The following is an 11,379-nucleotide window of genomic DNA, read 5'->3' as shown; positions in this document are numbered from 1 at the left end:
TAAAATAAGGTGTGTGTTCCTAGGCCTCTCTAAGTTTAAAATATAATGGGGCACATTACTGTATAAGGTGGGATGCTACGTTTGGAAAACATGTGTAAAAACCAATAAAAATTAACGTATATTTTTCCCTACAAGACTCACTTTTTCCCTCCTAAAAATAAGGGGAAATGTGTGTGGGTCTTACGGAGCGAATGCAGGCTGCGCAGCTATCCCAAAAGCCAGAACAGCAAGAGGGATTGCTGCTTTCACTGCGCAGCGATCCCTCTTGCTGTCCTGGCTTCTGAGATTCAGAATATTTTTTTTCTTGTTTTCCTCCTCCAAAAACTAGGTGCGTCTTGTGGTCCAGTGCGTCTTATAGAGCAAAAAATACGGTATATTGAAAAATAGAAAACCATGGTTTCGCCGATGCTTCTTTCTGCGTCGGCCGCCTACCTCCCCACGCCTGTCCTCGCCACGTACGTGAGGCTCTAATTCTGTCTGTGCTGGGTCCCGAAAAGGACCAGATGATCCCAATTACCTGGCGGCTGCCGAGCGAGACGCTTTGATTGGCTGAACGCGCGGCTGCCTCCTTTTAGCCTCGGGGATGACATTGGCGAGAACATCCCCTTTGGCGCGGCCGGGGCTGAACTATTCTTGGCAGGAGGTTGACCCAGCACACATCCAAGATGTCCGGGGTCTACCCAGATGTGCGGAAAGTCAGCGCGCATCTCAGTTCTGCTTTCCGTCTGTTGCCGTTTCAACCTCTCGCTGATCATTCTTGATTTCTCCTTTTTGATAATTTCACTGCTTAACAGCAGGCGTTGCAAGGAACGTTCTTTCCCACGTGGTGGACTTGTAAAAGGGCAAAAGGGTATTGGGAAATAATCTGTAATGAATTGGGGAAAATGTTTAAAAGTACTTTTCCAAAAAAAAAACACAGAGTCTTTTTTGGGGGGGGATAACTCAGACAGAAATTCCCAGGTGTCAGAAAAGGATATTTGTGTGTGCTGCAACTGCTGCCTGTGTTTTGTTAGCCCTAAAATGGAAAACGAGCGAGGTATCAAACAAAGAATAATGGCAGCTTAAATTGACAGATTATGCGCAGCTTGCAGATTTGACATATAAGAGAACAAGAAGAACATACGTTTAGAGAAGATTGGAAGTTTATTGATTACATGGGAAAAATTTGTGTACACTTGAAAACGTTAAGATAAATCCAACGGTGTAAATAAGTTTTGATGGAAGCAATAATGGAATACTGAATGGTTTAGTTTTTGTAAAATATGCAGGGGTTTGTGATATGTAAAATGAACCATGGAAAGAGAAGAAGAGAAGTCACTGATATTTTAAGGATGTTTAAATGAGTATTTTAAATTGCAAAACAGAAAAATTAATAAACATAATATATATAAAAATATAATTTCACTGTTTTAGCTTTTTTTGTAAACTGCTTTGAGGTTGTTTTTTTAATTGCAATCAAGCGGTTTATAAATTTTATGAATGAAGGAATCTTTGAATGGCCAGCAGTTCTGGCCATGGCCGTGGTTGGGTTTCCTTTGGAACAGAGCACTGAATAGAATTAATGGTGTTCATTGTGATGTAATCATTTCGTAAGTTGTAAGTATATATATAGAGAGAGGAAAAAAAACCTTTATTGAACTTTTTTAAAAAAATTACCCAACACAAAGTGTCGTCCTCCGAGTCTTGTATGCATCTAAATAAAGTTGGAAGGGAGATAACTGTACAATGGTTAATAAACGATGCAAATTGAGACCATAAGGAGTCAAACCCATCTTCCTTCTTATGTCTCTGCTCACCTTTCATTAAAAAAAATCAGATCATTTTACAAACATTGTGCAAAAAAACCATATTAAATAGTAGAATTCAGAAATCAGCTAAGTATCATGGAATGATGCACCCTTCCATATTGCTCAGCCGTCGCAATTTGAGCAAGACATCCCAGAATGACAGAAGCCATCCCGGCCTCTGATTGGATCCTGGAAAGTCCCGGTTTGGGGTCCCCTGCTCTCGTGCTCCCCTTTGTAAAGGGCTCCAGAGGATGGTATCTCCGCAAGGAGTAAACTACAGTTCCCAAGATACTTTGGAGTGGCGTGGGGAGGGAAATGTGCTTCAGATGTAGCCTTATTTTTTACACTTACATTTTTAAGGAAAAGGGAACTCACCGTGTTATAGGAATTGCAAGGTCTTATATACAGTGGTACCTCAGGTTAAGTACTTAATTCGTTCCGGAGGTCCGTTCTTAACCTGAAACTGTTCTTAACCTGAAACACCACTTTAGCTAATGGGGCCTCCCGCTGCTGCCACGCCGCCAGAGCCCGATTTCTGTTCTTATCCTGAAGCAAAGTTCTTAATCCGAGGTACTATTTCTGGGTTAGCGGAGTCTGTAACCTGAAGCGTATGTAACCTGAAACGTATGTAACCCAAGGTACCACAGTATATAAAATAAATGTTCATAAATGTGCAAGACAGAAGTATATAAACCACCTGTCTGAAATGGTACAGGAGAGCAATCCTGAAGCCATTTTGACTCTCCCAGTAACCTCAAATATTTCTCTGCAAGGAGGAAGGAAATGGGAAAAGCTTTCCAATTGTCTTAATTGTCTTTGGACTGTAGGGGCTTGCCTTGTTGTTGTTGTTTAGTCGTTTAGTTGTGTCCGACTCTTCGTGACCCCATGGACCAGAGCACGCCAGGCACTCCTGTCTTCCACTGCCTCCCACAGTTTGGTCAAACTCATGCTGGTCTCTCCAAGAACACTGTCCAACCATCTCGTCCTCTCTCGTCCCCTTCTCCTTGTGCCCTCCATCTTTCCCAACATCAGCGTCTTTCCCAGGGAGTCTTCTCTTCTCATGAGGTGGCCAAAGTCTTGGAGTCTCAGCTTCAGGATCTGTCCTTCCAGTGAGCACTCAGGGCTGATTTCCTTCAGAATGGAGAGGTTTGATCTTCTTGCAGTCCATGGGACTCTCAAGAGTCTCCTCCAGCACCAGAATTCAAAAGCATCCATTCTTCTGCGATCAGCCTTCTTTATGGTCCAGCTCTCACTTCCATGCATCACTACTGGGAAAACCACAGCTTTAACTATACAGACCTTTGTTGGCAAGGTGATGTCTCTGCTTTTGAAGATGCTGTCTAGGTTTGTCATTGCTTTTCTCCCAAGAAGCAGGCGTCTTTTAATTTCATGACTGCTGTCACCATCTGCAGTGATCATGGAGCCCAAGAAAGTAAAATCTCTCACTGCCTCCATTTCTTCCCCTTCTACTTGCCAGCAGGTGATGGGCCCAGTGGCCATGATCTTCGTTTTTTTGATGTTGAGCTTCAGACCATATTTTGCGCTCTTCTCTTTCACCCTCATTAAAAGGTTCTTTAATTCCTCCTCACTTTCTGCCATCAAGGTCGTGTCATCTGCTTATCTGAGGTTGTTGATATTAAAGGGCTCCCTTTAGGTACGTTTTATTGACTTATTGACTTATTGATTTCCTAATTCCACCTCAACTGGAGCTCGAGGTTGCGTAATATACTCAAAAGCAAAAGGGGTGTTTGTGATTCCTTCCTCTCCCATGATAAAGAGAGAATAAAGTATTGTGCACAATTCACAGTTGTGCCATCAAATAATAATAATAATAATGATGATGATGATGATGATTATGTATTGGGTTCCGTGCATACTTGGGAATAAAAAGCTGCATAAATCTGCTTCCAACAAGTATTGGCTCCATCATTAAAATGCTGGTGTATCAGGCTGCACATTCTGAATCTTGTATGCATCTAAATAAAGTTGGAAGGGAGATAACTGTACAATGGTTAATAAACGATGCAAATTGAGACCATAAGGAGTCAAACCCATCTTCCTTCTTATGTCTCTGCTCACCTTTCATTAAAAAAAATCAGATCATTTTACAAACATTGTGCAAAAAAACCATATTAAATAGTAGAATTCAGAAATCAGCTAAGTATCATGGAATGATGCACCCTTCCATATTGCTCAGCCGTCGCAATTTGAGCAAGACATCCCAGAATGACAGAAGCCATCCCGGCCTCTGATTGGATCCTGGAAAGTCCCGGTTTGGGGTCCCCTGCTCTCGTGCTCCCCTTTGTAAAGGGCTCCAGAGGATGGTATCTCCGCAAGGAGTAAACTACAGTTCCCAAGATACTTTGGAGTGGCGTGGGGAGGGAAATGTGCTTCAGATGTAGCCTTATTTTTTACACTTACATTTTTAAGGAAAAGGGAACTCACCGTGTTATAGGAATTGCAAGGTCTTATATACAGTGGTACCTCAGGTTAAGTACTTAATTCGTTCCGGAGGTCCGTTCTTAACCTGAAACTGTTCTTAACCTGAAACACCACTTTAGCTAATGGGGCCTCCCGCTGCTGCCACGCCGCCAGAGCCCGATTTCTGTTCTTATCCTGAAGCAAAGTTCTTAATCCGAGGTACTATTTCTGGGTTAGCGGAGTCTGTAACCTGAAGCGTATGTAACCTGAAACGTATGTAACCCAAGGTACCACAGTATATAAAATAAATGTTCATAAATGTGCAAGACAGAAGTATATAAACCACCTGTCTGAAATGGTACAGGAGAGCAATCCTGAAGCCATTTTGACTCTCCCAGTAACCTCAAATATTTCTCTGCAAGGAGGAAGGAAATGGGAAAAGCTTTCCAATTGTCTTAATTGTCTTTGGACTGTAGGGGCTTGCCTTGTTGTTGTTGTTTAGTCGTTTAGTTGTGTCCGACTCTTCGTGACCCCATGGACCAGAGCACGCCAGGCACTCCTGTCTTCCACTGCCTCCCACAGTTTGGTCAAACTCATGCTGGTCTCTCCAAGAACACTGTCCAACCATCTCGTCCTCTCTCGTCCCCTTCTCCTTGTGCCCTCCATCTTTCCCAACATCAGCGTCTTTCCCAGGGAGTCTTCTCTTCTCATGAGGTGGCCAAAGTCTTGGAGTCTCAGCTTCAGGATCTGTCCTTCCAGTGAGCACTCAGGGCTGATTTCCTTCAGAATGGAGAGGTTTGATCTTCTTGCAGTCCATGGGACTCTCAAGAGTCTCCTCCAGCACCAGAATTCAAAAGCATCCATTCTTCTGCGATCAGCCTTCTTGATGGTCCAGCTCTCACTTCCATGCATCACTACTGGGAAAACCACAGCTTTAACTATACAGACCTTTGTTGGCAAGGTGATGTCTCTGCTTTTGAAGATGCTGTCTAGGTTTGTCATTGCTTTTCTCCCAAGAAGCAGGCGTCTTTTAATTTCATGACTGCTGTCACCATCTGCAGTGATCATGGAGCCCAAGAAAGTAAAATCTCTCACTGCCTCCATTTCTTCCCCTTCTACTTGCCAGCAGGTGATGGGCCCAGTGGCCATGATCTTCGTTTTTTTGATGTTGAGCTTCAGACCATATTTTGCGCTCTTCTCTTTCACCCTCATTAAAAGGTTCTTTAATTCCTCCTCACTTTCTGCCATCAAGGTCGTGTCATCTGCTTATCTGAGGTTGTTGATATTAAAGGGCTCCCTTTAGGTACGTTTTATTGACTTATTGACTTATTGATTTCCTAATTCCACCTCAACTGGAGCTCGAGGTTGCGTAATATACTCAAAAGCAAAAGGGGTGTTTGTGATTCCTTCCTCTCCCATGATAAAGAGAGAATAAAGTATTGTGCACAATTCACAGTTGTGCCATCAAATAATAATAATAATAATGATGATGATGATGATGATTATGTATTGGGTTCCGTGCATACTTGGGAATAAAAAGCTGCATAAATCTGCTTCCAACAAGTATTGGCTCCATCATTAAAATGCTGGTGTATCAGGCTGCACATTCTGAATCTTGTATGCATCTAAATAAAGTTGGAAGGGAGATAACTGTACAATGGTTAATAAACGATGCAAATTGAGACCATAAGGAGTCAAACCCATCTTCCTTCTTATGTCTCTGCTCACCTTTCATTAAAAAAAATCAGATCATTTTACAAACATTGTGCAAAAAAACCATATTAAATAGTAGAATTCAGAAATCAGCTAAGTATCATGGAATGATGCACCCTTCCATATTGCTCAGCCGTCGCAATTTGAGCAAGACATCCCAGAATGACAGAAGCCATCCCGGCCTCTGATTGGATCCTGGAAAGTCCCGGTTTGGGGTCCCCTGCTCTCGTGCTCCCCTTTGTAAAGGGCTCCAGAGGATGGTATCTCCGCAAGGAGTAAACTACAGTTCCCAAGATACTTTGGAGTGGCGTGGGGAGGGAAATGTGCTTCAGATGTAGCCTTATTTTTTACACTTACATTTTTAAGGAAAAGGGAACTCACCGTGTTATAGGAATTGCAAGGTCTTATATACAGTGGTACCTCAGGTTAAGTACTTAATTCGTTCCGGAGGTCCGTTCTTAACCTGAAACTGTTCTTAACCTGAAACACCACTTTAGCTAATGGGGCCTCCCGCTGCTGCCACGCCGCCAGAGCCCGATTTCTGTTCTTATCCTGAAGCAAAGTTCTTAATCCGAGGTACTATTTCTGGGTTAGCGGAGTCTGTAACCTGAAGCGTATGTAACCTGAAACGTATGTAACCCAAGGTACCACAGTATATAAAATAAATGTTCATAAATGTGCAAGACAGAAGTATATAAACCACCTGTCTGAAATGGTACAGGAGAGCAATCCTGAAGCCATTTTGACTCTCCCAGTAACCTCAAATATTTCTCTGCAAGGAGGAAGGAAATGGGAAAAGCTTTCCAATTGTCTTAATTGTCTTTGGACTGTAGGGGCTTGCCTTGTTGTTGTTGTTTAGTCGTTTAGTTGTGTCCGACTCTTCGTGACCCCATGGACCAGAGCACGCCAGGCACTCCTGTCTTCCACTGCCTCCCACAGTTTGGTCAAACTCATGCTGGTCTCTCCAAGAACACTGTCCCACCATCTCGTCCTCTGTCGTCCCCTTCTCCTTGTGCCCTCCATCTTTCCCAACATCAGCGTCTTTCCCAGGGAGTCTTCTCTTCTCATGAGGTGGCCAAAGTCTTGGAGTCTCAGCTTCAGGATCTGTCCTTCCAGTGAGCACTCAGGGCTGATTTCCTTCAGAATGGAGAGGTTTGATCTTCTTGCAGTCCATGGGACTCTCAAGAGTCTCCTCCAGCACTAGAATTCAAAAGCATCCATTCTTCGGCGATCAGCCTTCTTTATGGTCCAGCTCTCGCTTCCGTACATCACTACTGGGAAAACCATAGCTTTTACTATACAGTCTGGCAAGTATCTGTTAATCCATGGGTAGGCAAACTAAGGCCCAATGGCCTTCTAAATCTGGCCTGCGGATGGTGTGGGAATCAGCGTGTTTTTACATGAGTAGAATGTGTGCTTTTATTTAAAATGCAACTCCGGGTTATTTGTGGGGCATAGGAATTCGTTCATTCCCCCTCCCCAAATATATAGTCCAGCCCCCAAATGGTCTGAGGGAATGTGGACCGGCTCATGACTGAAAAAGATTGCTGACCCCACTCTCTTAGGGGCACCCAAAATTGTAAAGTTCTGGCTTGCCACTGTGAGAACAGGATGAAACCAGCCTAGGATGGTCTTTTAAGCTGAAACAGAAGGTATCTTCTGATGTTCCAATGCTCCCTCACATCCCATACACCTGGAGCTCGGTCAGACGTGTTGATTTAGTGGCTGAACTCTGCACATGGTCAGAGACAACTGGTTCTACATCTTTCAGGGTTCTGTGCATTGAAGTCCTGCATGTCTTGTTCTGGAAACAGGTTCCAGGGCTGAACCTTTCATAGCTCAGATCAATCGGTCTTTTAGCTCAAAACTGGCTTCTTCTTCTTCTCCCTGGGGGGAGGATCTACTGTAAAAATTTGGTCTTCTAGAAGAATTTGGACAAATAAATGGAAGGAAGTCAGATTAGGACAGGAAATGCCAGTTGGCTGTCTTCACTGTGTAGATTTGCTTCTTGCGGACCGTGCGAAACTGTGGAACCGGATCAGCCGACCTGGACTTTGCTGGGGGGAAGAAAGATTAGGAGAGGCTGAGTTTGTAGAGACAGACGAGAACCACCTGGGACACCTTGGCCCTTGAGCTGTTGTGGCATTTTGGAGTTTGGCCTTTGAAAACATTCATGTAGAGAAGAGAGAGTGAAAGAAGTTTGTAGGCAGTTTGTAGGGCAGCAGTTGAAGAAGGAGCAAAAAGGGTTTTCTTGTGTGTGTGTGTTTCTTGTGGCTGATTAGCTGTTTTCCCTGTGTAAAGGTCAGAGGGGGCAGGGTTTCTGTTGAGGCAGGGGATTAGCTGTGGGAGGAGCTTATCAGAGTTTGTAGGGCAGCAGTTGAAGAAAGAGCAAAAAGGGTTTTCTTGTGTGTGTGTGTTTCTTGTGGCTGATTAGCTGTTTTCCCTGTGTAAAGGTCAGAGGGGGCAGGGTTTCTGTTGAGGCAGGGGATTAGCTGTGGGAGGAGCTTATCAGAGTTTGTAGGGCAGCGGCGCGCGCCGCTAGGTGCGCGCAGTTATATCCATCTTTTAGATTTAGGGGAGCTAGTCTCAAACATTTGTTGGGGGAGACCTAGGTTTTTTTTTGTGGGCGAAGTTATTTGTCCTGTCTTCAAGCTTTTTATGATGGAGGACCTCTGTAGCCACCCCCAACAACACGATCTCAAGATGGAAGGGGAGGGAACAGCTGCAGTCGCCTGCGATTCCTGCGCAATGTTTGCCATCTTGCCAAAGGTTGCAGGCAGCTTCACCTGCAGCAATTGCATGTTGATTGCCCTTTTAAAAGACAAAGTCCAGCAACTGGAGGAACGTGTAGCTACGCTCCAAAGAATTAGAGAGCTGGAGCTCTTCTTGGAAGCAACAGAGCACACCGTCCCCACCAAGGAGGAGACAGGGGACTCCCCTGAGAAGGAGGCTAGTTCATCAACACAGGAGCCAGATATATGGAGAAACGTGACTCAAAGAAGTAGGAGGCCCAGGGTTCACTCTGATTGTTTAGAAATACACAATCGCTTTGAGGTCCTCTCCCCTAGCATGGAAGACGAAGAGCAGACTCCATTTGAGGATCTCTCCCTCATTACAGTCGATCAGGTATATGAAGACGAGCAGCAAAGTCAGTCCTCAGGGAATGTGCAGGCGACCTTGGAACGGACAGCTCACGGAAGAACCCCGACCAAACCCAAGAGGAGGCGTGTAGTGGTGATAGGGGATTCCCTACTGAGGGGAACAGAAGCAGTGATCTGTGGGCCTGACAAGATGTCTCGGGAAGTGTGCTGTCTCCCCGGGGCTAAGATCCAAGATGTAACTGAACGACTGCAAGGAATCATAAAACCCACTGACAAATACCCCTTCCTCTTGGTTCATGTGGGAACCAATGACACTGCAAGCAATAGCCTCCAGAAGATCAAAAGAGACTACGAGGCTCTCGGCAGGAAATTGAAGCAACTAAATGCACAAATTGTCATCTCGTCTGTCCTCCCAGTTGAACGACGTGGCCCAGGGAGAGAGGGGAAAATAGTGGAAGTGAACAGCTGGCTTCGCAAATGGTGTAAACAGGAACGGTTTGGATTCTTAGATCACGGACTGCAGTTTCTTGAAGATGGACTTCTGGCAAGTGATGGGCTGCACCTCACAACGGTTGGGAGGAATGTTTTTGCCAAAAATCTCAGAAACCTCATCAGGAGGGCTTTAAACTGACTAATGTGGGGGAGGGAGACAGTGCTCCTGAAGGTAGGAGTCTATCAATTAATGAAGATGATCATCCAAATGTCATAGACCAAATGGAGCAAACAGCACGCGGACCTAGTGGTGGGAGGAAAAAATCCTTAAATAAGAGACACGGGGGAATGATTAATGGACTTCAATGTCTGTACACTAATGCGCAAAGCATGGGAAATAAACAAGATGAGCTTGAGCTCTTGGTACAGCAAACTAAATATGACATAATAGGCATCACTGAAACCTGGTGGGATAAGTCCCACGATTGGAATGTAATAATGAGGGGATACAATCTATTTCAGAGAAACAGACCAGACAAGAAAGGAGGAGGAGTGGCGTTATATGTCAGGGATGTGTATACCTGTGAAGAGATCCAAGATTTAGAACCTCAAAGCCAAAGTGAGTGCATTTGGGTCAAAATTAAGGGAGAGAAGAATAACAGAGACCTCATTGTGGGAGTTTACTATAGATCCCCAAGCCAAACGGAGGACATAGATGATGCCTTCCTGGAACAGATGGCCAAGCATGCAAAAGGAAGGGAGATAGTAGTAATGGGGGACTTCAATTACCCGGATATTTGTTGGGCGTCAAACTCAGCCAAGAGCATAAGGTCAAACAGATTCCTCACTGGCCTTGCAGACAACTTCATTGTCCAGAAAGTGGGAGAAGCAACAAGAGGAACAGCTATTTTAGATCTGGTCCTAACCAATGTTGATGACCTGGTTAGTGGGGTAGAAGTGGAAGGATCATTAGGCGCGAGTGATCATGCTCTTCTGAAGTTTACTATACAGCGGAAAGGAGCAGCCAAGCATACTAGCACTCAATTTCTTGACTTTAAGAAAGCCGACTTCATAAAACTTAGGGAAGTGCTGGGTGAGATCCCATGGACAGGAATACTAAAAGGAAAGGGAGTTCATGATGGCTGGGAGTTTGTTAAGAGGGAGATAGTAAAAGCACAACGTCAGGCAATACCAATGAGACGGAAACATGGAAGGTGCCTAAAGAAGCCAGGGTGGCTATCTAAAGAACTTTTAACTGAATTAAGATTTAAAAAGGATGTGTACAAAAAATGGAAAAGGGGGGAAACCACCAAAGAGGAATTCAAACAAATAGCCAGCACGTGTAGACACAAAGTCAGAAAAGCTAAAGCACAGAATGAACTCAGGCTTGCTAGAGAGGTTAAAAGCAACAAAAAAGGCTTTTATGGGTATGTTCGTAGCAAAAGGAAGAACAAAGAAACAGTGGGGTCACTCAGAGGAGAAGATGGTGAAATGCAAACAGGGGACACAGAAAGGGCTGAACTCCTCAATGCCTTCTTTGCCTCAGTCTTCTCCGATAAAGAAAACAATGCCCGACCTGAAGAATTTGGAGCAAATGATTCAGCAAAGGAAACACAGCCCAGAATAACTAAGGAGACAGTACAAGAATATTTGGCTAGTTTAGATGTATTCAAGTCTCCAGGGCCAGATGAACTGCATCCAAGAGTATTAAAAGAACTGGCAGATGTGATCTCAGAACCACTGGCAGTCATCTTCGAGAAATCCTGGAGAACAGGCGAAGTCCCGGCAGACTGGAGGAGGGCAAATGTTGTCCCTATTTTCAAAAAGGGGAAAAGAGAGGACCCAAATAATTACCGCCCAGTCAGTCTGACATCAATAGCAGGGAAGATTCTGGAGCAGATCATTAAGCAAACAGTCTGTGAGCA

Source organism: Podarcis bocagei, assembly GCF_964188305.1.
Source record: "Podarcis bocagei genome assembly, chromosome: 10".
NCBI lineage: Eukaryota > Metazoa > Chordata > Lepidosauria > Squamata > Lacertidae > Podarcis > Podarcis bocagei.
Note: the sequence above shows the minus strand (reverse complement) of the source record.